The sequence below is a fragment of the Dendrobates tinctorius genome, unplaced genomic scaffold, assembly GCF_039654945.1.
Source record: "Dendrobates tinctorius isolate UK_male_01 unplaced genomic scaffold, ASM3965494v1 ptg000350l, whole genome shotgun sequence".
NCBI lineage: Eukaryota > Metazoa > Chordata > Amphibia > Anura > Dendrobatidae > Dendrobates > Dendrobates tinctorius.
The window spans coordinates 2,991,568-3,018,819 of record NW_027362016.1 but is presented as its reverse complement, the minus strand read 5'-3'; the positions used below and the strand labels follow the sequence as shown (position 1 = coordinate 3,018,819).

General features: G+C 35.8%; 10 non-coding genes across 10 annotated transcripts; all 10 read right to left on the bottom strand.

Annotated features, from left to right (window-relative positions):
• Positions 1–410: 410 nt before the first annotated feature.
• On the bottom strand, positions 411–483 carry TRNAL-UAA (transfer RNA leucine (anticodon UAA)). Its single transcript has one exon. It is a non-coding gene; the product is annotated as a tRNA-Leu (tRNA).
• Positions 484–1,406: 923 nt separating this feature from the next.
• On the bottom strand, positions 1,407–1,479 carry TRNAF-GAA (transfer RNA phenylalanine (anticodon GAA)). The gene has a single exon. It is a non-coding gene; the product is annotated as a tRNA-Phe (tRNA).
• A 9,906-nt stretch (positions 1,480–11,385) lies between these two features.
• Positions 11,386–11,458, bottom strand: TRNAF-GAA (transfer RNA phenylalanine (anticodon GAA)). Its single transcript has one exon. It is a non-coding gene; the product is annotated as a tRNA-Phe (tRNA).
• Positions 11,459–14,279: 2,821 nt separating this feature from the next.
• On the bottom strand, positions 14,280–14,362 carry TRNAL-CAG (transfer RNA leucine (anticodon CAG)). Its single transcript has one exon. It is a non-coding gene; the product is annotated as a tRNA-Leu (tRNA).
• Positions 14,363–19,403: 5,041 nt separating this feature from the next.
• TRNAF-GAA (transfer RNA phenylalanine (anticodon GAA)) lies at positions 19,404–19,476 on the bottom strand. The gene has a single exon. It is a non-coding gene; the product is annotated as a tRNA-Phe (tRNA).
• Positions 19,477–20,343: 867 nt separating this feature from the next.
• TRNAL-CAG (transfer RNA leucine (anticodon CAG)) lies at positions 20,344–20,426 on the bottom strand. Its single transcript has one exon. It is a non-coding gene; the product is annotated as a tRNA-Leu (tRNA).
• Positions 20,427–22,736: 2,310 nt separating this feature from the next.
• Positions 22,737–22,809, bottom strand: TRNAF-GAA (transfer RNA phenylalanine (anticodon GAA)). Its single transcript has one exon. It is a non-coding gene; the product is annotated as a tRNA-Phe (tRNA).
• Positions 22,810–23,677: 868 nt separating this feature from the next.
• Positions 23,678–23,760, bottom strand: TRNAL-CAG (transfer RNA leucine (anticodon CAG)). The gene has a single exon. It is a non-coding gene; the product is annotated as a tRNA-Leu (tRNA).
• A 995-nt stretch (positions 23,761–24,755) lies between these two features.
• TRNAF-GAA (transfer RNA phenylalanine (anticodon GAA)) lies at positions 24,756–24,828 on the bottom strand. Its single transcript has one exon. It is a non-coding gene; the product is annotated as a tRNA-Phe (tRNA).
• An 868-nt stretch (positions 24,829–25,696) lies between these two features.
• TRNAL-CAG (transfer RNA leucine (anticodon CAG)) lies at positions 25,697–25,779 on the bottom strand. Its single transcript has one exon. It is a non-coding gene; the product is annotated as a tRNA-Leu (tRNA).
• Positions 25,780–27,252: the final 1,473 nt, after the last annotated feature.

Here is a 27,252-nt window from a genome sequence, read left to right as displayed (position 1 = left end):
TGGTCTATTGATGTATGAGGTGAAAACTATGAAAGTAGACTTACCAGCAAATCCGTTTCTAGATATATTTCATGACAGCACTGTAGAAGGTTGATTCCCTACCCTAATAGGGACAGAGAACACAAAGAGGTGAAATAGTCCCTCCTCATTGACTGTCCAAAGGATTTTTCTAGTGCCAAAAGAACAACAGACATATGCACAAAAAATCTGTTTGATGTTCCTAGAGTTCTTTTTTGAGAGGACAAATTCAGATTCACTCCAAAGACTCTCAGGAAATTTTTCAAAACCACATTACTAAGTTTTGTTTGACCTCGTCTAATCAATAAATGAAGAAAAAAGTTTCTTGAAATTAAAAGTTGATGTCAGAGGTGGGATTTGAACCACTTGTAAACGGTGAAGAAAAAGCATTTTGCCGAAACCCGGGATTGGACCAGGGACCTTTAGATCTTAAGTCTAACGCTCTCCCAACTGAGCTATTTCGGCCATATCTATACATTTTCTGGGGGGTTTGACACTCTGCAAATGTCAAGTGTCACACCTGGAGGGATATATTATAATTTTTCATTTGACTGTTTTTTGAAGCATGATTTCTATTTGAAACGCCTTCCATTTTGCTGTACATATTTAATAACATTCATTAACTATTTGTGAATGAGTAGAAAAAGACAGCAATTTTGCCATTGAAGTTTTACATTTTCAGTTTGTCTCCATGCACCAGTATAATTCTGACCCTGTGCTTCTAGAATAGGTCATGGTCGCACATAAAACACAATTTGCATGCATAATGTTACATCAAGATTTATTTTTTATGAGATGCAAACAACTGGAGCAAAATAGAGACAAAAATTTAGAGAAAATATTTTATTGATTGTTAATGTTAAAAGTGAGACCATTTGTCCCAAAATGTGCTGAAACATGTCAGAATGACATGGGCATTTCACATTTTTTAAACTATGATTAACTACTTGTTAAGTTTTTGTTTATTAAGTATCGTTATGGTCTATTGATGTATGAGGTGAAAACTATGAAAGTAGACTTACCAGCAAATCCGTTTCTAGATATATTTCATGACAGCACTGTAGAAGGTTGATTCCCTACCCTAATAGGGACAGAGAACACAAAGAGGTGAAATAGTCCCTCCTCATTGACTGTCCAAAGGATTTTTCTAGTGCCAAAAGAACAACAGACATATGCACAAAAAATCTGTTTGATGTTCCTAGAGTTCTTTTTTGAGAGGACAAATTCAGATTCACTCCAAAGACTCTCAGGAAATTTTTCAAAACCACATTACTAAGTTTTGTTTGACCTCATCTAATCAATAAATGAAGAAAAAAGTTTCTTGAAATTAAAAGTTGATGTCAGAGGTGGGATTTGAACCACTTGTAAACGGTGAAGAAAAAGCATTTTGCCGAAACCCGGGATTGGACCAGGGACCTTTAGATCTTCAGTCTAACGCTCTCCCAACTGAGCTATTTCGGCCATATCTATACATTTTCTGGGGGGTTTGACACTCTGCAAATGTCAAGTGTCACACCTGGAGGGATATATTATAATTTTTCATTTGACTGTTTTTTGAAGCATGATTTCTATTTGAAACGCCTTCCATTTTGCTGTACATATTTAATAACATTCATTAACTATTTGTGAATGAGTAGAAAAAGACAGCAATTTTGCCATTGAAGTTTTACATTTTCAGTTTGTCTCCATGCACCAGTATAATTCTGACCCTGTGCTTCTAGAATAGGTCATGGTCGCACATAAAACACAATTTGCATGCATAATGTTACATCAAGATTTATTTTTTATGAGATGCAAACAACTGGAGCAAAATAGAGACAAAAATTTAGAGAAAATATTTTATTGATTGTTAATGTTAAAAGTGAGACCATTTGTCCCAAAATGTGCTGAAACATGTCAGAATGACATGGGCATTTCACATTTTTTAAACTATGATTAACTACTTGTTAAGTTTTTGTTTATTAAGTATCGTTATGGTCTATTGATGTATGAGGTGAAAACTATGAAAGTAGACTTACCAGCAAATCCGTTCTAGATATATTTCATGACAGCACTGTAGAAGGTTGATTCCCTACCCTAATAGGGACAGAGAACACAAAGAGGTGAAATAGTCCCTCCTCATTGACTGTCCAAAGGATTTTTCTAGTGCCAAAAGAACAACAGACATATGCACAAAAAATCTGTTTGATGTTCCTAGAGTTCTTTTTTGAGAGGACAAATTCCGGTTCACTCCAAAGACTCTCAGGAAATTTTTCAAAACCACATTACTAAGTTTTGTTTGACCTCATCTAATCAATAAATGAAGATAAAGTTTCTTGAAATTAAATGTTGATGTCAGAAGTGGGAGAAGTTGGAGTCTGCGACCTGAACGCAGCGCCTTAGACCGCTCGGCCATCCTGACTTCGATATGCAATTGGAACTTAACTCCTTCCATGCTAGTCAGCAGAAATGTTACCATTTCTTGTGATTAAAAACTTGTCACACCACCCCAAAAAAGTCAATAAATAACATTTTTTATATGCGTACTTTTCGTCTGCATTAATTTTTAAATCTCCATTTATTTTGTTTGGATATTAGAAATGTTAGATTTCTCACAAATGCGGTGATGCGCCACATTTCTTCAGAAACTACTGTTTGGCCACACAGCAGGGCTTTGAAAGGAAGAGCCCTATTTGGGTTTTGCAATGCAGATTTTGCAGGAATACCTTGCAGATGAAATTTGCAGAGTACCAAAACAGCAGAAAACCTCCCAAAGTGACCACATTTTAGAAATTATTTTGCACAATGAGTTAATCAACACCTGCAATTACTATTGTCAGCCTATAGGTGTTTTCACTCTGAACCATCCAGCATTGCAAGTATGCCAGTTTAGTGCCCAGCTTTTGCTTGCAGAGACAAGCAACCCATACATTTTTAAGTGGGCTCTACTCACTGGAGCAATGTCAAATATGTAGATGCTTTGTCTCACCATTAAAGTAGAAACCTCCTATATTTCAAATTAAAGATGACGGACCTTTGTGGAGCTTGTGTTTTTTGCCTTTTTGACTTTGTCCACAGCATATTTTTTAAGGACATTTGTCTCAGTAATGCCTCAGTGTTTCAAAGTCAAACAAGCTGACTATAATCATTCAGCTAGTGTCTGATAAGTGCTGACTGTTTCAGCTATCAGGTTACCTTTTAATCCTCTTACAGCTAAGTCAATCTGAAATAAAACAAAATAGAGGAAAAATTACTAAAAAACATTCATGTGTTCAAAAGGAAAAAGTTACCGTTTCTCAAATTTTTAACATTTTGTTTTCTGTAGATAGTTAAGATTTTTAGGCCTTTTGATCATGATCAGTCCATGTGCTTTGTTTAATATCTCTTTAAAATGTAAACGGTGAAGAAAAAGCATTTTGCCGAAACCCGGTATTGGACCAGGGACCTTTAGATCTTCAGTCTAACGCTCTCCCAACTGAGCTATTTCGGCCATATCTATACATTTTCTGGGGGGTTTGACACTCTGCAAATGTCAAGTGTCACACCTGGAGGGATATATTATAATTTTTCATTTGACTGTTTTTTGAAGCATGATTTCTTTTTGAAAGGCCTTCCATTTTGCTGTACATATTTAATAACATTCATTAACTATTTGTGAATGAGTAGAAAAAGACAGCAATTTTGCCATTGAAGTTTTACATTTTCAGTTTGTCTCCATGCACCAGTATAATTCTGACCCTGTGCTTCTAGAATAGGTCATGGTCGCACATAAAACACAATTTGCATGCATAATGTTACATCAAGATTTATTTTTTATGAGATGCAAACAACTTGAGCAAAATAGAGACAAAAATTTAGAGAAAATATTTTATTGATTGTTAATGTTAAAAGTGAGACCATTTGTCCCAAAATGTGCTGAAACATGTCAGAATGACATGGGCATTTCACATTTTTTAAACTATGATTAACTACTTGTTAAGTTTTTGTTTATTAAGTATCGTTATGGTCTATTGATGTATGAGGTGAAAACTATGAAAGTAGACTTACCAGCAAATCCGTTTCTAGATATATTTCATGACAGCACTGTAGAAGGTTGATTCCCTACCCTAATAGGGACAGAGAACACAAAGAGGTGAAATAGTCCCTCCTCATTGACTGTCCAAAGGATTTTTCTAGTGCCAAAAGAACAACAGACATATGCACAAAAAATCTGTTTGATGTTCCTAGAGTTCTTTTTTGAGAGGACAAATTCAGATTCACTCCAAAGACTCTCAGGAAATTTTTCAAAACCACATTACTAAGTTTTGTTTGACCTCATCTAATCAATAAATGAAGATAAAGTTTCTTGAAATTAAATGTTGATGTCAGAAGTGGGATTTGAACCCACGCCTCCAGGGGAGACTGCGACCTGAAAGCTGCGCCTTAGACCGCTCGGCCATCCTGACTTTGATATGCAATTGGAACTTATCTCCTTCCATGCTAGTCAGCAGAAATGTTACCATTTTTTGTGATTACAAACTTGTCACACCACCCCAAAAAAGTCAATAAATAACATTTTTTATATGCGTACTTTTCGTCTGCATTAATTTTTAAACCTCCATTTATTTTGTTTGGATATTAGAAATGTTAGATTTCTCACAAATGCGGTGATGCACCACATTTCTTCAGAAACTACTGTTTGGCCACACAGCAGGGCTTTGAAAGGAAGAGCGCTATTTGGGTTTTGCAATGCAGATTTTGCAGGAATACCTTGCAGATGAAATTTGCAGAGTACCAAAACAGCAGAAAACCTCCCAAAGTGACCACATTTTAGAAATTATTTTGCACAATGAGTTAATCAACACCTGCAATTACTATTGTCAGCCTATAGGTGTTTTCACTCTGAACCATCCAGCATTGCAAGTATGCCAGTTTAGTGCCCAGCTTTTGCTTGCAGAGACAAGCAACCCATACATTTTTAAGTGGGCTCTACTCACTGGAGCAATGTCAAATATGTAGATGCTTTGTCTCACCATTAAAGTAGAAACCTCCTATATTTCAAATTAAAGATGACGGACCTGTGTGGAGCTTGTGTTTTTTGCCTTTTTGACTTTGTCCACAGCATATTTTTTAAGGACATTTGTCTCAGTAATGCCTCAGTGTTTCAAAGTCAAACAAGCTGACTATAATCATTCAGCTAGTGTCTGATAAGTGCTGTCTGTTTCAGCTATCAGGTTACCTTTTAATCCTCTTACAGCTAAGTCAATCTGAAATAAAACAAAATAGAGGAAAAATTACTAAAAAACATTCATGTGTTCAAAAGGAAAAAGTTACCGTTTCTCAAATTTTTAACATTTTGTTTTCTGTAGATAGTTAAGATTTTTAGGCCTTTTGATCATGATCAGTCCATGTGCTTTGTTTAATATCTCCTTAAAATGTAAATGGTGAAGAAAAAGCATTTTGCCGAAACCCGGGACCTTTAGATCTTCAGTCTAACGCTCTCCCAACTGAGCTATTTCGGCCATATCTATACATTTTCTTGGGGGTTTGACACTCTGCAAATGTCAAGTGTCACACCTGGAGGGATATATTATAATTTTTCATTTGACTGTTTTTTGAAGCATGATTTCTATTTGAAACGCCTTCCATTTTGCTGTACATATTTAATAACATTCATTAACTATTTGTGAGTGAGTAGAAAAAGACAGCAATTTTGCCATTGAATTTTTACATTTTCAGTTTGTCTCCATGCACCAGTATAATTCTGACCCTGTGCTTCTAGAATAGGTCATGGTCGCACATAAAACACAACTTGCATGCATAATGTTACATCAAGTTTTATTTTTTATGAGATGCAAACAATTGGAGCAAAAAAGAGACAAAAATTTAGAGAAAATATTTTATTGATTGTTAAAAGTGAGACCATTTGTCCCAAAATGTGCTGAAACATGTCAGAATGACATGGGCAATTCACATTTTTTAAACTATGATTACCTACTTGTTAAGTTTTTGTTTATTAAGTATCGTTATGGTCTATTGATGTATGAGGTGAAAACTATGAAAGTAGACTTACCAGCAAATCCGTTTCTAGATATATTTCATGACAGCACTGTAGAAGGTTGATTCCCTACCCTAATAGGGACAGAGAACACAAAGAGGTGAAATAGTCCCTCCTCATTGACTGTCCAAAGGATTTTTCTAGTGCCAAAAGAACAACAGACATATGCACAAAAAATCTGTTTGATGTTCCTAGAGTTCTTTTTTGAGAGGAAAAATTCAGATTCACTCCAAAGACTCTCAGGAAATTTTTCAAAACCACATTACTAAGTTTTGTTTGACCTCATCTAATCAATAAATGAAGATAAAGTTTCTTGAAATTAAATGTTGATGTCAGAAGTGGGACCTGAACGCAGCGCCTTAGACCGCTCGGCCATCCTGACTTCGATATGCAATTACAACTTAACTCCTTCCATGCTAGTCAGCAGAAATGTTACCATTCCTTGTGATTACAAACTTGTCACACCACCCCAAAAAAGTCAATAAATAACATTTTTTATATGCGTACTTTTCGTCTGCATTAATTTTTAAACCTCCATTTATTTTGTTTGGATATTAGAAATGTTAGATTTCTCACAAATACGGTGATGCACCACATTTCTTCAGAAACTACTGTTTGGCCACACAGCAGGGCTTTGAAAGGAAGAGCCCTATTTGGGTTTTGCAATGCAGATTTTGCAGGAATACCTTGCAGATGAAATTTGCAGAGTACCAAAACAGCAGAAAACCTCCCAAAGTGACCACATTTTAGAAATTATTTTGCACAATGAGTTAATCAACACCTGCAATTACTATTGTCAGCCTATAGGCGTTTTCACTCTGAACCATCCAGCATTGCAAGTATGCCAGTTTAGTGCCCAGCTTTTGCTTGCAGAGACAAGCAACCCATACATTTTTAAGTGGGCTCTACTCACTGGAGCAATGTCAAATATGTAGATGCTTTTTCTCACCATTAAAGTAGAAACCTCCTATATTTCAAATTAAAGATGACGGACCTGTGTGGAGCTTGTGTTTTTTGCCTTTTTGACTTTGTCCACAGCATATTTTTTAAGGACATTTGTCTCAGTAATGCCTCAGTGTTTCAAAGTCAAACAAGCTGACTATAATCATTCAGCTAGTGTCTGATAAGTGCTGTCTGTTTCAGCTATCAGGTTATCTTTTAATCCTCTTACAGCTAAGTCAATCTGAAATAAAACAAAATAGAGGAAAAATTACTAAAAAACATTCATGTGTTCAAAAGGAAAAAGTTACCGTTTCTCAAATTTTTAACATTTTGTTTTCTGTAGATAGTTAAGATTTTTAGGCCTTTTGATCATGATCAGTCCATGTGCTTTGTTTAATATCTCCTTAAAATGTAAACGGTGAAGAAAAAGCATTTTGCCGAAACCCGGGACCTTTAGATCTTCAGTCTAACGCTCTCCCAACTGAGCTATTTCAGCCATATCTATACATTTTCTGGGGGGTTTGACACTCTGCAAATGTCAAGTGTCACACCTGGAGGGATATATTATAATTTTTCATTTGACTGTTTTTTGAAGCATGATTTCTATTTGAAACGCCTTCCATTTTGCTGTACATATTTAATAACATTCATTAACTATTTGTGAATGAGTAGAAAAAGACAGCAATTTTGCCATTGAATTTTTACATTTTCAGTTTGTCTCCATGCACCAGTATAATTCTGACCCTGTGCTTCTAGAATAGGTCATGGTCACACATTAAACACAATTTGCATGCATAATGTTACATCAAGTTTTATTTTTTATGAGATGCAAACAATTGGAGCAAAAAAGAGACAAAAATTTAGAGAAAATATTTTATTGATTGTTAAAAGTGAGACCATTTGTCCCAAAATGTGCTGAAACATGTCAGAATGACATGGGCATTTCACATTTTTTAAACTATGATTACCTACTTGTTAAGTTTTTGTTTATTAAGTATCGTTATGGTCTATTGATGTATGAGGTGAAAACTATGAAAGTAGACTTACCAGCAAATCCGTTTCTAGATATATTTCATGACAGCACTGTAGAAGGTTGATTCCCTACCCTAATAGGGACAGAGAACACAAAGAGGTGAAATAGTCCCTCCTCATTGACTGTCCAAAGGATTTTTCTAGTGCCAAAAGAACAACAGACATATGCACAAAAAATCTGTTTGATGTTCCTAGAGTTCTTTTTTGAGAGGACAAATTCAGATTCACTCCAAAGACTCTCAGGAAATTTTTCAAAACCACATTACTAAGTTTTGTTTGACCTCATCTAATCAATAAATGAAGATAAAGTTTCTTGAAATTAAATGTTGATGTCAGAAGTGGGACCTGAACGCAGCGCCTTAGACCGCTCGGCCATCCTGACTTCGATATGCAATTACAACTTAACTCCTTCCATGCTAGTCAGCAGAAATGTTACCATTCCTTGTGATTACAAACTTGTCACACCACCCCAAAAAAGTCAATAAATAACATTTTTTATATGCGTACTTTTCGTCTGCATTAATTTTTAAACCTCCATTTATTTTGTTTGGATATTAGAAATGTTAGATTTCTCACAAATACGGTGATGCACCACATTTCTTCAGAAACTACTGTTTGGCCACACAGCAGGGCTTTGAAAGGAAGAGCCCTATTTGGGTTTTGCAATGCAGATTTTGCAGGAATACCTTGCAGATGAAATTTGCAGAGTACCAAAACAGCAGAAAACCTCCCAAAGTGACCACATTTTAGAAATTATTTTGCACAATGAGTTAATCAACACCTGCAATTACTATTGTCAGCCTATAGGCGTTTTCACTCTGAACCATCCAGCATTGCAAGTATGCCAGTTTAGTGCCCAGCTTTTGCTTGCAGAGACAAGCAACCCATACATTTTTAAGTGGGCTCTACTCACTGGAGCAATGTCAAATATGTAGATGCTTTTTCTCACCATTAAAGTAGAAACCTCCTATATTTCAAATTAAAGATGACGGACCTGTGTGGAGCTTGTGTTTTTTGCCTTTTTGACTTTGTCCACAGCATATTTTTTAAGGACATTTGTCTCAGTAATGCCTCAGTGTTTCAAAGTCAAACAAGCTGACTATAATCATTCAGCTAGTGTCTGATAAGTGCTGTCTGTTTCAGCTATCAGGTTATCTTTTAATCCTCTTACAGCTAAGTCAATCTGAAATAAAACAAAATAGAGGAAAAATTACTAAAAAACATTCATGTGTTCAAAAGGAAAAAGTTACCGTTTCTCAAATTTTTAACATTTTGTTTTCTGTAGATAGTTAAGATTTTTAGGCCTTTTGATCATGATCAGTCCATGTGCTTTGTTTAATATCTCCTTAAAATGTAAACGGTGAAGAAAAAGCATTTTGCCGAAACCCGGGACCTTTAGATCTTCAGTCTAACGCTCTCCCAACTGAGCTATTTCAGCCATATCTATACATTTTCTGGGGGGTTTGACACTCTGCAAATGTCAAGTGTCACACCTGGAGGGATATATTATAATTTTTCATTTGACTGTTTTTTGAAGCATGATTTCTATTTGAAACGCCTTCCATTTTGCTGTACATATTTAATAACATTCATTAACTATTTGTGAATGAGTAGAAAAAGACAGCAATTTTGCCATTGAATTTTTACATTTTCAGTTTGTCTCCACGCACCAGTATAATTCTGACCCTGTGCTTCTAGAATAGGTCATGGTCGCACATAAAACACAATTTGCATGCATAATGTTACATCAAGTTTTATTTTTTATGAGATGCAAACAATTGGAGCAAAAAAGAGACAAAAATTTAGAGAAAATATTTTATTGAGTGTTAAAAGTGAGACCATTTGTCCCAAAATGTGCTGAAACATGTCAGAATGACATGGGCATTTCACATTTTTTAAACTATGATTACCTACTTGTTAAGTTTTTGTTTATTAAGTATCGTTATGGTCTATTGATGTATGAGGTGAAAACTATGAAAGTAGACTTACCAGCAAATCCGTTTCTAGATATATTTCATGACAGCACTGTAGAAGGTTGATTCCCTACCCTAATAGGGACAGAGAACACAAAGAGGTGAAATAGTCCCTCCTCATTGACTGTCCAAAGGATTTTTCTAGTGCCAAAAGAACAACAGACATATGCACAAAAAATCTGTTTGGTGTTCCTAGAGTTGTTTTTTGAGAGGACAAATTCAGATTCACTCCAAAGACTCTCAGGAAATTTTTCAAAACCACATTACTAAGTTTTGTTTGACCTCATCTAATCAATAAATGAAGATAAAGTTTCTTGAAATTAAATGTTGATGTCAGAAGTGGGATTTGAACCCACGCCTGCGAGACTGCGACCTGAACGCTGCGCCTTAGACCGCTCGGCCATCCTGACTTGGATATGCAATTGGAACTTAACTCCTTCCATGCTAGTCAGCAGAAATGTTACCATTCCTTGTGATTACAAACTTGTCACACCACCCCAAAAAAGTCAATAAATAACATTTTTTATATGCGTACTTTTCGTCTGCATTAATTTTTAAACCTCCATTTATTTTGTTTGGATATTAGAAATGTTAGATTTCTCACAAATACGGTGATGCACCACATTTCTTCAGAAACTACTGTTTGGCCACACAGCAGGGCTTTGAAAGGAAGAGCCCTATTTGGGTTTTGCAATGCAGATTTTGCAGGAATACCTTGCAGATGAAATTTGCAGAGTACCAAAACAGCAGAAAACCTCCCAAAGTGACCACATTTTAGAAATTATTTTGCACAATGAGTTAATCAACACCTGCAATTACTATTGTCAGCCTATAGGTGTTTTCACTCTGAACCATCCAGCATTGCAAGTATGCCAGTTTAGTGCCCAGCTTTTGCTTTCAGAGGCAAGCAACCCATACATTTTTAAGTGGGCTCTACTCACTGGAGCAATGTCAAATATGTAGATGCTTTGTCTCACCATTAAAGTAGAAACCTCCTATATTTCAAATTAAAGATGACGGACCTGTGTGGAGCTTGTGTTTTTTGCCTTTTTGACTTTGTCCACAGCTATTTTTTAAGGACATTTGTCTCAGTAATGCCTCAGTGTTTCAAAGTCAAACAAGCTGACTATAATCATTCAGCTAGTGTCTGATAAGTGCTGTCTGTTTCAGCTATCAGGTTACCTTTTAATCCTCTTACAGCTAAGTCAATCTGAAATAAAACAAAATAGAGGAAAAATTACTAAAAAACATTCATGTGTTCAAAAGGAAAAAGTTACCGTTTCTCAAATTTTTAACATTTTGTTTTCTGTAGATAGTTAATATTTTTAGGCCTTTTGATCATGATCAGTCCATGTGCTTTGTTTAATATCTCCTTAAAATGTAAACGGTGAAGAAAAAGCATTTTGCCGAAACCCGGGATTGGACCAGGGACCTTTAGATCTTCAGTCTAACGCTCTCCCAACTGAGCTATTTCGGCCATATCTATACATTTTCAGGGGGGTTTGACACTCTGCAAATGTCAAGTGTCACACCTGGAGGGATATATTATAATTTTTCATTTGACTGTTTTTTGAAGCATGATTTCTATTTGAAACGCCTTCCATTTTGCTGTACATATTTAATAACATTCATTAACTATTTGTGAATGAGTAGAAAAAGACAGCAATTTTGCCATTGAATTTTTACATTTTCAGTTTGTCTCCACGCACCAGTATAATTCTGACCCTGTGCTTCTAGAATAGGTCATGGTCGCACATAAAACACAATTTGCATGCATAATGTTACATCAAGTTTTATTTTTTATGAGATGCAAACAATTGGAGCAAAAAAGAGACAAAAATTTAGAGAAAATATTTTATTGATTGTTAAAAGTGAGACCATTTGTCCCAAAATGTGCTGAAACATGTCAGAATGACATGGGCATTTCACATTTTTTAAACTATGATTACCTACTTGTTAAGTTTTTGTTTATTAAGTATCGTTATGGTCTATTGATGTATGAGGTGAAAACTATGAAAGTAGACTTACCAGCAAATCCGTTTCTAGATATATTTCATGACAGCACTGTAGAAGGTTGATTCCCTACCCTAATAGGGACAGAGAACACAAAGAGGTGAAATAGTCCCTCCTCATTGACTGTCCAAAGGATTTTTCTAGTGCCAAAAGAACAACAGACATATGCACAAAAAATCTGTTTGATGTTCCTAGAGTTCTTTTTTGAGAGGACAAATTCAGATTCACTCCAAAGACTCTCAGGAAATTTTTCAAAACCACATTACATGAAGATAAAGTTACTTGAAATTAAATGTTGATGTCAGAAGTGGGATTTGAACCCACGCCTCCAGGGGAGACTGCGACCTGAACGCAGCGACTTAGACCGCTCGGCCATCCTGACTACGATATGCAATTGGAACTTAACTCCTTCCATGCTAGTCAGGAGAAATGTCACCATTCCTTGTGATTACAAACTTGTCACACCACCCCAAAAAAGTCAATAAATAACATTTTTTATATGCGTACTTTTCGTCTGCATTAATTTTTAAACCTCCATTTATTTTGTTTGGATATTAGAAATGTTAGATTTCTCACAAATGCGGTGATGCACCACATTTCTTCAGAAACTACTGTTTGGCCACACAGCAGGGCTTTGAAAGGAAGAGCCCTATTTGGGTTTTGCAATGCAGATTTTGCAGGAATACCTTGCAGATGAAATTTGCAGAGTACCAAAACAGCAGAAAACCTCCCAAAGTGACCACATTTTAGAAATTATTTTGCACAATGAGTTAATCAACACCTGCAATTACTATTGTCAGCCTATAGGTGTTTTCACTCTGAACCATCCAGCATTGCAAGTATGCCAGTTTAGTGCCCAGCTTTTGCTTGCAGAGACAAGCAACCCATACATTTTTAAGTGGGCTCTACTCACTGGAGCAATGTCAAATATGTAGATGCTTTGTCTCACCATTAAAGTAGAAACCTCCTATATTTCAAATTAAAGATGACGGACCTGTGTGGAGCTTGTGTTTTTTGCCTTTTTGACTTTGTCCACAGCATATTTTTTAAGGACATTTGTCTCAGTAATGCCTCAGTGTTTCAAAGTCAAACAAGCTGACTATAATCATTCAGCTAGTGTCTGATAAGTGCTGTCTGTTTCAGCTATCAGGTTACCTTTTAATCCTCTTACAGCTAAGTCAATCTGAAATAAAACAAAATAGAGGAAAAATTACTAAAAAACATTCATGTGTTCAAAAGGAAAAAGTTACCGTTTCTCAAATTTTTAACATTTTGTTTTCTGTAGATAGTTAAGATTTTTAGGCCTTTTGATCATGATCAGTCCATGTGCTTTGTTTAATATCTCCTTAAAATGTAAACGGTGAAGAAAAAGCATTTTGCCGAAACCCGGGATTGGACTAGGGACCATTAGATCTTCAGTCAAACGCTCTCCCAACTGAGCTATTTCGGCCATATCTATACATTTTCTGGGGGGTTTGACACTCTGCAAATGTCAAGTGTCACACCTGGAGGGATATATTATAATTTTTCATTTGACTGTTTTTTGAAGCATGATTTCTATTTGAAACGCCTTCCATTTTGCTGTACATATTTAATAACATTCATTAACTATTTGTGAATGAGTAGAAAAAGACAGCAATTTTGCCATTGAATTTTTACATTTTCAGTTTGTCTCCATGCACCAGTATAATTCTGACCCTGTGCTTCTAGAATAGGTCATGGTCGCACATAAAACACAATTTGCATGCATAATGTTACATCAAGTTTTATTTTTTATGAGATGCAAACAATTGGAGCAAAAAAGAGACAAAAATTTAGAGAAAATATTTTATTGATTGTTAAAAGTGAGACCATTTGTCCCAAAATGTGCTGAAACATGTCAGAATGACATGGGCATTTCACATTTTTTAAACTATGATTACCTACTTGTTAAGTTTTTGTTTATTAAATATCGTTATGGTCTATTGATGTGTGAGGTGAAAACTATGAAAGTAGACTTACCAGCAAATCCGTTTCTAGATATATTTCATGACAGCACTGTAGAAGGTTGATTCCCTACCCTAATAGGGACAGAGAACACAAAGAGGTGAAATAGTCCCTCCTCATTGACTGTCCAAAGGATTTTTCTAGTGCCAAAAGAACAACAGACATATGCACAAAAAATCTGTTTGATGTTCCTAGAGTTCTTTTTTGAGAGGACAAATTCAGATTCACTCCAAAGACTCTCAGGAAATTTTTCAAAAACACATTACATGAAGATAAAGTTTCTTGAAATTAAATGTTGATGTCAGAAGTGGGATTTGAACCCACTCCTCCAGGGGAGACTGCGACCTGAACGCAGCGCCTTAGACCGCTCGGCCATCCTGACTTCGATATGCAATTGGAACTTAACTCCTTCCATGCTAGTCAGCAGAAATGTTACCAATCCTTGTGATTACAAACTTGTCACACCACCCCAAAAAAGTCAATAAATAACATTTTTTATATGCGTACTTTTCGTCTGCATTAATTTTTAAACCTCCATTTATTTTGTTTGGATATTAGAAATGTTAGATTTCTCACAAATACGGTGATGCACCACATTTCTTCAGAAACTACTGTTTGGCCACACAGCAGGGCTTTGAAAGGAAGAGCCCTATTTGGGTTTTGCAATGCAGATTTTGCAGGAATACCTTGCAGATGAAATTTGCAGAGTACCAAAACAGCAGAAAACCTCCCAAAGTGACCATATTTTAGAAATTATTTTGCACAATGAGTTAATCAACACCTGCAATTACTATTGTCAGCCTATAGGTGTTTTCACTCTGAACCATCCAGCATTGCAAGTATGCCAGTTTAGTGCCCAGCTTTTGCTTGCAGAGGCAAGCAACCCATACATTTTTAAGTGGGCTCTACTCACTGGAGCAATGTCAAATATGTAGATGCTTTGTCTCACCATTAAAGTAGAAACCTCCTATATTTCAAATTAAAGATGACGGACCTGTGTGGAGCTTGTGTTTTTTGCCTTTTTGACGTTGTCCACAGCATATTTTTTAAGGACATTTGTCTCAGTAATGCCTCAGTGTTTCAAAGTCAAACAAGCTGACTATAATCATTCAGCTAGTGTCTGATAAGTGCTGTCTGTTTCAGCTATCAGGTTACCTTTTAATCCTCTTACAGCTAAGTCAATCTGAAATAAAACAAAATAGAGGAAAAATTACTAAAAAACATTCATGTGTTCAAAAGGAAAAAGTTACCGTTTCTCAAATTTTTAACATTTTGTTCTCTGTAGATAGTTAAGATTTTTAGGCCTTTTGATCATGATCAGTCCATGTGCTTTGTTTAATATCTCCTTAAAATGTAAACGGTGAAGAAAAAGCATTTTGCCGAAACCCGGGATTGGACCAGGGACCTTTAGATCTTCAGTCTAACGCTCTCCCAACTGAGCTATTTCAGCCATATCTATACATTTTCTAGGGGGTTTGACACTCTGCAAATGTCAAGTGTCACACCTGGAGGGATATATTATAATTTTTCATTTGACTGTTTTTTGAAGCATGATTTCTATTTGAAACGCCTTCCATTTTGCTGTACATATTTAATAACATTCATTAACTATTTGTGAATGAGTAGAAAAAGACAGCAATTTTGCCATTGAATTTTTACATTTTCAGTTTGTCTCCATGCACCAGTATAATTCTGACCCTGTGCTTCTAGAATAGGTCATGGTCACACATAAAACACAATTTGCATGCATAATGTTACATCAAGTTTTATTTTTTATGAGATGCAAACAATTGGAGCAAAAAAGAGACAAAAATTTAGAGAAAATATTTTATTGATTGTTAAAAGTGAGACCATTTGTCCCAAAATGTGCTGAAACATGTCAGAATGACATGGGCATTTCACATTTTTTAAACTATGATTACCAACTTGTTAAGTTTTTGTTTATTAAGTATCGTTATGGTCTATTGATGTATGAGGTGAAAACTATGAAAGTAGACTTACCAGCAAATCCGTTTCTAGATATATTTCATGACAGCACTGTAGAAGGTTGATTCCCTACCCTAATAGGGACAGAGAACACAAAGAGGTGAAATAGTCCCTCCTCATTGACTGTCCAAAGGATTTTTCTAGTGCCAAAAGAACAACAGACATATGCACTAAAAAACCTGTTTGATGTTCCTAGAGTTCTTTTTTGAGAGGACAAATTCAGATTCACTCCAAAGACTCTCAGGAAATTTTTCAAAACCACATTACTAAGTTTTGTTTGACCTCATCTAATCAATAAATGAAGATAAAGTTTCTTGAAATTAAATGTTGATGTCAGAAGTGGAATTTGAACCCACGCCTGCGAGACTGCGACCTGAACGCTGCGCCTTAGACCGCTCAGCCATCCTGACTTCGATATGCAATTGGAACTTAACTCCTTCCATGCTAGTCAGCAGAAATGTTACCATTCCTTGTGATTACAAACTTGTCACACCACCCCAAAAAAGTCAATAAATAACATTTTTTATATGCATACTTTTCGTCTGCATTAATTTTTAAACCTCCATTTATTTTGTTTGGATATTAGAAATGTTAGATTTCTCACAAATACGGTGATGCACCACATTTCTTCAGAAACTACTGTTTGGCCACACAGCAGGGCTTTGAAAGGAAGAGCCCTATTTGGGTTTTGCAATGCAGATTTTGCAGGAATACCTTGCAGATGAAATTTGCAGAGTACCAAAACAGCAGAAAACCTCCCAAAGTGACCACATTTTAGAAATTATTTTGCACAATGAGTTAATCAACACCTGCAATTACTATTGTCAGCCTATAGGTGTTTTCACTCTGAACCATCCAGCATTGCAAGTATGCCAGTTTAGTGCCCAGCTTTTGCTTGCAGAGGCAAGCAACCCATACATTTTTAAGTGGGCTCTACTCACTGGAGCAATGTCAAATATGTAGATGCTTTGTCTCACCATTAAAGTAGAAACCTCCTATATTTCAAATTAAAGATGACGGACCTGTGTGGAGCTTGTGTTTTTTGCCTTTTTGACTTTGTCCACAGCATATTTTTTAAGGACATTTGTCTCAGTAATGCCTCAGTGTTTCAAAGTCAAACAAGCTGACTATAATCATTCAGCTAGTGTCTGATAAGTGCTGTCTGTTTCAGCTATCAGGTTACCTTTTAATCCTCTTACAGCTAAGTCAATCTGAAATAAAACAAAATAGAGGAAAAATTACTAAAAAACATTCATGTGTTCAAAAGGAAAAAATTACCGTTTCTCAAATTTTTAACATTTTGTTTTCTGTAGATAGTTAAGATTTTTAGGCCTTTTGATCATGATCAGTCCATGTGCTTTGTTTAATATCTCCTTAAAATGTAAACGGTGAAGAAAAAGCATTTTGCCGAAACCCGGGATTGGACCAGGGACCTTTAGATCTTCAGTCTAACGCTCTCCCAACTGAGCTATTTTGGCCATATCTATACATTTTCTGGGGGGTTTGACACTCTGCAAATGTCAAGTGTCACACCTGGAGGGATATATTATAATTTTTCATTTGACTGTTTTTTGAAGCATGATTTCTATTTGAAACGCCTTCCATTTTGCTGTACATATTTAATAACATTCATTAACTATTTGTGAATGAGTAGAAAAAGACAGCAATTTTGCCATTGAATTTTTACATTTTCAGTTTGTCTCCATGCACCAGTATAATTCTGACCCTGTGCTTCTAGAATAGGTCATGGTCGCACATAAAACACAATTTGCATGCATAATGTTACATCAAGTTTTATTTTTTATGAGATGCAAACAATTGGAGCAAAAAAGAGACAAAAATTTAGAGAAAATATTTTATTGATTGTTAAAAGTGAGACCATTTGTCCCAAAATGTGCTGAAACATGTCAGAAGGACATGGGCATTTCACATTTTTTAAACTATGATTACCTACTTGTTAAGTTTTTGTTTATTAAGAATCGTTATGGTCTATTGATGTATGAGGTGAAAACTATGAAAGTAGACTTACCAGCAAATCCGTTTCTAGATATATTTCATGACAGCACTGTAGAAGGTTGATTCCCTACCCTAATAGGGACAGAGAACACAAAGAGGTGAAATAGTCCCTCGTCATTGACTGTCCAAAGGATTTTTCTAGTGCCAAAAGAACAACAGACATATGCACAAAAAATCTGTTTGATGTTCCTAGAGTTCTTTTTTGAGAGGACAAATTCAGATTCACTCCAAAGACTCTCAGGAAATTTTTCAAAACCACATTACTAAGTTTTGTTTGACCTCATCTAATCAATAAATGAAGATAAAGTTTCTTGAAATTAAATGTTGATGTCAGAAGTGGGATTTGAACCCACGCCTCCAGGGGAGACTGCGACCTGAACGCAGCGCCTTAGACCGCTCGGTATTAGACCGCTCGCCTTAGACTGCTTCGATATGCAATTGGAACTTAACTCCTTCCATGCTAGTCAGCAGAAATGTTACCATTCCTTGTGATTAAAAACTTGTCACACCACCCCAAAAAAGTCAATAAATAACATTTTTTATATGCGTACTTTTCGTCTGCATTAATTTTTAAACCTCCATTTATTTTGTTTGGATATTAGAAATGTTAGATTTCTCACAAATGCGGTGATGCACCACATTTCTTCAGAAACTACTGTTTGGCCACACAGCAGGGCTTTGAAAGGAAGAGCCCTATATGGGTTTTGCAATGCAGATTTTGCAGGAATACCTTGCAGATGAAATTTGCAGAGTACCAAAACAGCAGAAAACCTCCCAAAGTGACCACATTTTAGAAATTATTTTGCACAATGAGTTAATCAACACCTGCAATTACTATTGTCAGCCTATAGGTGTTTTCACTCTGAACCATCCAGCATTGCAAGTATGCCAGTTTAGTGCCCAGCTTTTGCTTGCAGAGACAAGCAACCCATACATTTTTAAGTGGGCTCTACTCACTGGAGCAATGTCAAATATGTAGATGCTTTGTCTCACCATTAAAGTAGAAACCTCCTATATTTCAAATTAAAGATGACGGACCTGTGTGGAGCTTGTGTTTTTTGCCTTTTTGACTTTGTCCACAGCATATTTTTTAAGGACATTTGTCTCAGTAATGCCTCAGTGTTTCAAAGTCAAACAAGCTGACTATAATCATTCAGCTAGTGTCTGATAAGTGCTGTCTGTTTCAGCTATCAGGTTACCTTTTAATCCTCTTACAGCTAAGTCAATCTGAAATAAAACAAAATAGAGGAAAAATTACTAAAAAACATTCATGTGTTCAAAAGGAAAAAGTTACCGTTTCTCAAATTTGTAACATTTTGTTTTCTGTAGATAGTTAAGATTTTTAGGCCTTTTGATCATGATCAGTCCATGTGCTTTGTTTAATATCTCCTTAAAATGTAAACGGTGAAGAAAAAGCATTTTGCCGAAACCCGGGATTGGACCAGGAACCTTTAGATCTTCAGTCTAACGCTCTCCCAACTGAGCTATTTCGGCCATATCTATACATTTTCTGGGGGGGTTGACACTCTGCAAATGTCAAGTGTCACACCTGGAGGGATATATTATAATTTTTCATTTGACTGTTTTTTGAAGCATGATTTCTATTTGAAACGCCTTCCATTTTGCTGTACATATTTAATAACATTCATTAACTATTTGTGAATGAGTAGAAAAAGACAGCAATTTTGCCATTGAATTTTTACATTTTCAGTTTGTCTCCATGCACCAGTATAATTCTGACCCTGTGCTTCTAGAATAGGTCATGGTCGCACATAAAACACAATTTGCATGCATAATGTTACATCAAGTTTTATTTTTTATGAGATGCAAACAATTGGAGCAAAAAAGAGACAAAAATTTAGAGAAAATATTTTATTGATTGTTAAAAGTGAGACCATTTGTCCCAAAATGTGCTGAAACATGTCAGAAGGACATGGGCATTTCACATTTTTTAAACTATGATTACCTACTTGTTAAGTTTTTGTTAATTAAGTATCGTTATGGTCTATTGATGTATGAGGTGAAAACTATGAAAGTAGACTTACCAGCAAATCCGTTTCTAGATATGTTTCATGACAGCACTTTAGAAGGTTGATTCCCTACCCTAATAGGGACAGAGAACACAAAGAGGTGAAATAGTCCCTCCTCATTGACTGTCCAAAGGATTTTTCTAGTGCCAAAAGAACAACAGACATATGCACTAAAAAACCTGTTTGATGTTCCTAGAGTTCTTTTTTGAGAGGACAAATTCAGATTCACTCCAAAGACTCTCAGGAAATTTTTCAAAACCACATTACTAAGTTTTGTTTGACCTCATCTAATCAATAAATGAAGATAAAGTTTCTTGAAATTAAATGTTGATGTCAGAAGTGGGATTTGAACCCACGCCTCCAGGGAAGACTGCGAACTGAACGCAGCGCCTTAGACCGCTCGGCCATCCTGACTTCGATATGCAATTGGAACTTAACTCCTTCCATGCTAGTCAGCAGAAATGTTACCATCCCTTGTGATTAAAAACTTGTCACACCACCCCAAAAAAGTCAATAAATAACATTTTTTATATGCGTACTTTTCGTCTGCATTAATTTTTAAACCTCCATTTATTTTGTTTGGATATTAGAAATGTTAGATTTCTCACAAATGCGGTGATGCACCACATTTCTTCAGAAACTACTGTTTGGCCACACAGCAGGGCTTTGAAAGGAAGAGCCCTATTTGGGTTTTGCAATGCAGATTTTGCAGGAATACCTTGCAGATGAAATTTGCAGAGTACCAAAACAGCAGAAAACCTCCCAAAGTGACCACATTTTAGAAATTATTTTGCACAATGAGTTAATCAACACCTGCAATTACTATTGTCAGCCTATAGGTGTTTTCACTCTGAACCATCCAGCATTGCAAGTATGCCAGTTTAGTGCCCAGCTTTTGCTTGCAGAGACAAGCAACCCATACATTTTTAAGTGGGCTCTACTCACTGGAGCAATGTCAAATATGTAGATGCTTTGTCTCACCATTAAAGTAGAAACCTCCTATATTTCAAATTAAAGATGACGGACCTGTGTGGAGCTTGTGTTTTTTGCCTTTTTGACTTTGTCCACAGCATATTTTTTAAGGACATTTGTCTCAGTAATGCCTCAGTGTTTCAAAGTCAAACAAGCTGACTATAACACAGGTCAACGAAAAAAATTTTTTTTTCTGGTGTCCAAAATATTTTAATGAATTTGGGGTATTTTTGGGGTGCTGATTCTGAATATGTCATCAGTTTTGCCAGATTGGCTCAAGTTTTTGAGATTTTTGGTATCTTATTTATAGCACTTGTTGGTAAATGCGACGCATCATCTCATTAATTTCTTTGGATTAGTACTTGAACTGAGCAGTTCTCAATATAGTTTTGTGTTAATTAGTGTTCTAAAAGTTTGTTCATAGCTTGATTTTTGCACTAACTTTATGTTGTTGTCTGTTTTCCAGTGAAAAGCATGAACTCATCATGAAGAAGTTGTCTTAACGATCCAGACTCATTCTGTTACATTTGTGGTGAATATACACTGCCAAAACATAGAAGAAACATAACAGACTTCGTAAAAAAAGTGTATTTTGCCTATTTTGGGGTTATGCTTGGGGACCAAGACAAGTTTTGGGCACCACACATAGTGTGCAAAGCATGTATCGAATTATTACGAAAATGGAGCAAAGGACAAAGAAAAAGCTTCAAATTTGGTGTTCCAATGGTGTGGAGAGAGCCAAAAAATCATCATGATGACTGTTATTTCTGTGCAGTGCAAGTGCAAGGATTCAATAAGCATAAGAAACGAAAATGGGAGTAACATGGAATCTGCAAGAAGGCCTGTCCCTCATTGTGAAGATGTGCCTGTACCTGTGTTTACCATAAATAACAGTCATCATGATGATTTTTTGGCTCTCTCCACACCATTGGAACACCAAATTTGAAGCTTTTTCTTTGTCCTTTGCTCCATTTTCGTAATAATTCGATACATGCTTTGCACACTATGTGTGGTGCCCAAAACTTGTCTTGGTCCCCAAGCATAACCCCAAAATAGGCAAAATACACTTTTTTTACGAAGTCTGTTATGTTTCTTCTATGTTTTGGCAGTGTGTATTCACCACAAATGTAACAGAATGAGTCTGGATCGTTAAGACAACTTCTTCTTGATGAGTTCATGCTTTTCACTGGAAAACAGACAACAACATAAAGTTAGTGCAAAAATCAAGCTATGAACAAACTTTTAGAACACTAATTAACACAAAACTATATTGAGAACTGCTCAGTTCAAGTACTAATCCAAAGAAATTAATGAGATGATGCGTCGCATTTACCAACAAGTGCTATAAATAAGATACCAAAAATCTCAAAAACTTGAGCCAATCTGGCAAAACTGATGACATATTCAGAATCAGCACCCCAAAAATACCCTAAATTCGATGAAATATCTTTGGCACCAAAAATGCTGTTGACCAGTGTAATCATTCAGCTAGTGTCTGATAAGTGCTGTCTGTTTCAGCTATCAGGTTACCTTTTAATCCTCTTACAGCTAAGTCAATCTGAAATAAAACAAAATAGAGGAAAAATTACTAAAAAACATTCATGTGTTCAAAAGGAAAAAGTTACCGTTTCTCAAATTTTTAACATTTTGTTTTCTGTAGATAGTTAAGATTTTTAGGCCTTTTGATCATGATCAGTCCATGTGCTTTGTTTAATATCTCCTTAAAATGTAAACGGTGAAGAAAAAGCATTTTGCCGAAACCCGGGATTGGACCAGGGACCTTTAGATCTTCAGTCTAACGCTCTCCCAACTGAGCTATTTCGGCCATATCTATACATTTTCTGGGGGGTTTGACACTCTGCAAATGTCAAGTGTCACACCTGGAGGGATATATTATAATTTTTCATTTGACTGTTTTTTGAAGCATGATTTCTATTTGAAACGCCTTCCATTTTGCTGTACATATTTATTAACATTCATTAACTATTTGTGAATGAGTAGAAAAAGACAGCAATTTTGCCATTGAATTTTTACATTTTCAGTTTGTCTCCATGCACCAGTATAATTCTGACCCTGTGCTTCTAGAATAGGTCATGGTCGCACATAAAACACAATTTGCATGCATAATGTTACATCAAGTTTTATTTTTTATGAGATGCAAACAATTGGAGCAAAAAAGAGACAAAAATTTAGAGAAAATATTTTATTGATTGTTAAAAGTGAGACCATTTGTCCCAAAATGTGCTGAAACATGTCAGAAGGACATGGGCATTTCACATTTTTTAAACTATGATTACCTACTTGTAAAGTTTTTGTTAATTAAGTATCGTTATGGTCTATTGATGTATGAGGTGAAAACTATGAAAGTAGACTTACCAGCAAATCCGTTTCTAGATATATTTCATGACAGCACTGTAGAAGGTTGATTCCCTACCCTAATAGGGACAGAGAACACAAAGAGGAGAAATAGTCCCTCCTCATTGACTGTCCAAAGGATTTTTCTAGTGCCAAAAGAACAACAGACATATGCACAAAAAAAACCTGTTTGATGTTCCTAGAGTTCTTTTTTGAGAGGACAAATTCAGATTCACTCCAAAGACTCTCAGGAAATTTTTCAAAACCACATTACTAAGTTTTGTTTGACCTCATCTAATCAATAAATGAAGATAAAGTTTCTTGAAATTAAATGTTGATGTCAGAAGTGGGATTTGAACCCACGCCTCCAGGGAAGACTGCGACCTGAACGCAGCGCCTTAGACCACTCAGCCATCCTGACTTCGATATGCAATTGGAACTTAACTCCTTCCATGCTAGTCAGCAGAAATGTTACCATCCCTTGTGATTAAAAACTTGTCACACCACCCCAAAAAAGTCAATAAATAACATTTTTTATATGCGTACTTTTCGTCTGCATTAATTTTTAAACCTCCATTTATTTTGTTTGGATATTAGAAATGTTAGATTTCTCACAAATGCGGTGATGCACCACATTTCTTCAGAAACTACTGTTTGGCCACACAGCAGGGCTTTGAAAGGAAGAGCCCTATTTGGGTTTTGCAATGCAGATTTTGCAGGAATACCTTGCAGATGAAATTTGCAGAGTACCAAAACAGCAGAAAACCTCCCAAAGTGACCACATTTTAGAAATTATTTTGCACAATGAGTTAATCAACACCTGCAATTACTATTGTCAGCCTATAGGTGTTTTCACTCTGAACCATCCAGCATTGCAAGTCTGCCAGTTTAGTGCCCAGCTTTTGCTTGCAGAGACAAGCAACCCTTACATTTTTAAGTGGGCTCTACTCACTGGAGCAATGTCAAATATGTAGATGCTTTGTCTCACCATTAAAGTAGAAACCTCCTATATTTCAAATTAAAGATGACGGACCTGTGTGGAGCTTGTGTTTTTTGCCTTTTTTACTTTGTCCACAGCATATTTTTTAAGGACATTTGTCTCAGTAATGCCTCAGTGTTTCAAAGTCAAACAAGCTGACTATAATCATTCAGCTAGTGTCTGATAAGTGCTGTCTGTTTCAGCTATCAGGTTACCTTTTAATCCTCTTACAGCTAAGTCAATCTGAAATAAAACAAAATAGAGGAAAAATTACTAAAAAACATTCATGTGTTCAAAAGGAAAAAGTTACCGTTTCTCAAATTTTTAACATTTTGTTTTCTGTAGATAGATAAGATTTTTAGGCCTTTTGATCATGATCAGTCCATGTGCTTTGTTTAATATCTCCTTAAAATGTAAACGGTGAAGAAAAAGCATTTTGCCGAAACCCGGGATTGGACCAGGGACCTTTAGATCTTCAGTCTAACGCTCTCCCAACTGAGCTATTTCGGCCATATCTATACATTTTCTGGGGGGTTTGACACTCTGCAAATGTCAAGTGTCACACCTGGAGGGATATATTATAATTTTTCATTTGACTGTTTTTTGAAGCATGATTTCTATTTGAAACGCCTTCCATTTTGCTGTACATATTTAATAACATTCATTAACTATTTGTGAATGAGTAGAAAAAGACAGCAATTTTGCCATTGAATTTTTACATTTTCAGTTTGTCTCCATGCACCAGTATAATTCTGACCCTGTGCTTCTAGAATAGGTCATGGTCGCACATAAAACACAATTTGCATGCATAATGTTACATCAAGTTTTATTTTTTATGAGATGCAAACAATTGGAGCAAAAAAGAGACAAAAATTTAGAGAAAATATTTTATTGATTGTTAAAAGTGAGACCATTTGTCCCAAAATGTGCTGAAACATGTCAGAAGGACATGGGCATTTCACATTTTTTAAACTATGATTACCTACTTGTTAAGTTTTTGTTAATTAAGTATCGTTATGGTCTATTGATGTATGAGGTGAAAACTATGAAAGTAGACTTACCAGCAAATCCGTTTCTAGATATATTTCATGACAGCACTGTAGAAGGTTGATTCCCTACCCTAATAGGGACAGAGAACACAAAGAGGAGAAATAGTCCCTCCTCATTGACTGTCCAAAGGATTTTTCTAGTGCCAAAAGAACAACAGACATATGCACAAAAAAAACCTGTTTGATGTTCCTAGAGTTCTTTTTTGAGAGGACAAATTCAGATTCACTCCAAAGACTCTCAGGAAATTTTTCAAAACCACATTACTAAGTTTTGTTTGACCTCATCTAATCAATAAATGAAGATAAAGTTTCTTGAAATTAAATGTTGATGTCAGAAGTGGGATTTGAACCCACGCCTCCAGGGAAGACTGCGACCTGAACGCAGCGCCTTAGACCACTCAGCCATCCTGACTTCGATATGCAATTGGAACTTAACTCCTTCCATGCTAGTCAGCAGAAATGTTACCATCCCTTGTGATTAAAAACTTGTCACACCACCCCAAAAAAGTCAATAAATAACATTTTTTATATGCGTACTTTTCGTCTGCATTAATTTTTAAACCTCCATTTATTTTGTTTGGATATTAGAAATGTTAGATTTCTCACAAATGCGGTGATGCACCACATTTCTTCAGAAACTACTGTTTGGCCACACAGCAGGGCTTTGAAAGGAAGAGCCCTATTTGGGTTTTGCAATGCAGATTTTGCAGGAATACCTTGCAGATGAAATTTGCAGAGTACCAAAACAGCAGAAAACCTCCCAAAGTGACCACATTTTAGAAATTATTTTGCACAATGAGTTAATCAACACCTGCAATTACTATTGTCAGCCTATAGGTGTTTTCACTCTGAACCATCCAGCATTGCAAGTATGCCAGTTTAGTGCCCAGCTTTTGCTTGCAGAGACAAGCAACCCTTACATTTTTAAGTGGGCTCTACTCACTGGAGCAATGTCAAATATGTAGATGCTTTGTCTCACCATTAAAGTAGAAACCTCCTATATTTCAAATTAAAGATGACGGACCTGTGTGGAGCTTGTGTTTTTTGCCTTTTTTACTTTGTCCACAGCATATTTTTTAAGGACATTTGTCTCAGTAATGCCTCAGTGTTTCAAAGTCAAACAAGCTGACTATAATCATTCAGCTAGTGTCTGATAAGTGCTGTCTGTTTCAGCTATCAGGTTACCTTTTAATCCTCTTACAGCTAAGTCAATCTGAAATAAAACAAAATAGAGGAAAAATTACTAAAAAACATTCATGTGTTCAAAAGGAAAAAGTTACCGTTTCTCAAATTTTTAACATTTTGTTTTCTGTAGATAGATAAGATTTTTAGGCCTTTTGATCATGATCAGTCCATGTGCTTTGTTTAATATCTCCTTAAAATGTAAACGGTGAAGAAAAAGCATTTTGCCGAAACCCGGGATTGGACCAGGGACCTTTAGATCTTCAGTCTAACGCTCTCCCAACTGAGATATTTCGGCCATATCTATACATTTTCTGGGGGGTTTGACACTCTGCAAATGTCAAGTGTCACACCTGGAGGGATATATTATAATTTTTCATTTGACTGTTTTTTGAAGCATGATTTCTATTTGAAACGCCTTCCATTTTGCTGTACATATTTAATAACATTCATTAACTATTTGTGAATGAGTAGAAAAAGACAGCAATTTTGCCATTGAATTTTTACATTTTCAGTTTGTCTCCATGCACCAGTATAATTCTGACCCTGTGCTTCTAGAATAGGTCATGGTCGCACATAAAACACAATTTGCATGCATAATGTTACATCAAGTTTTATTTTTTATGAGATGCAAACAATTGGAGCAAAAAAGAGACAAAAATTTAGAGAAAATATTTTATTGATTGTTAAAAGTGAGACCATT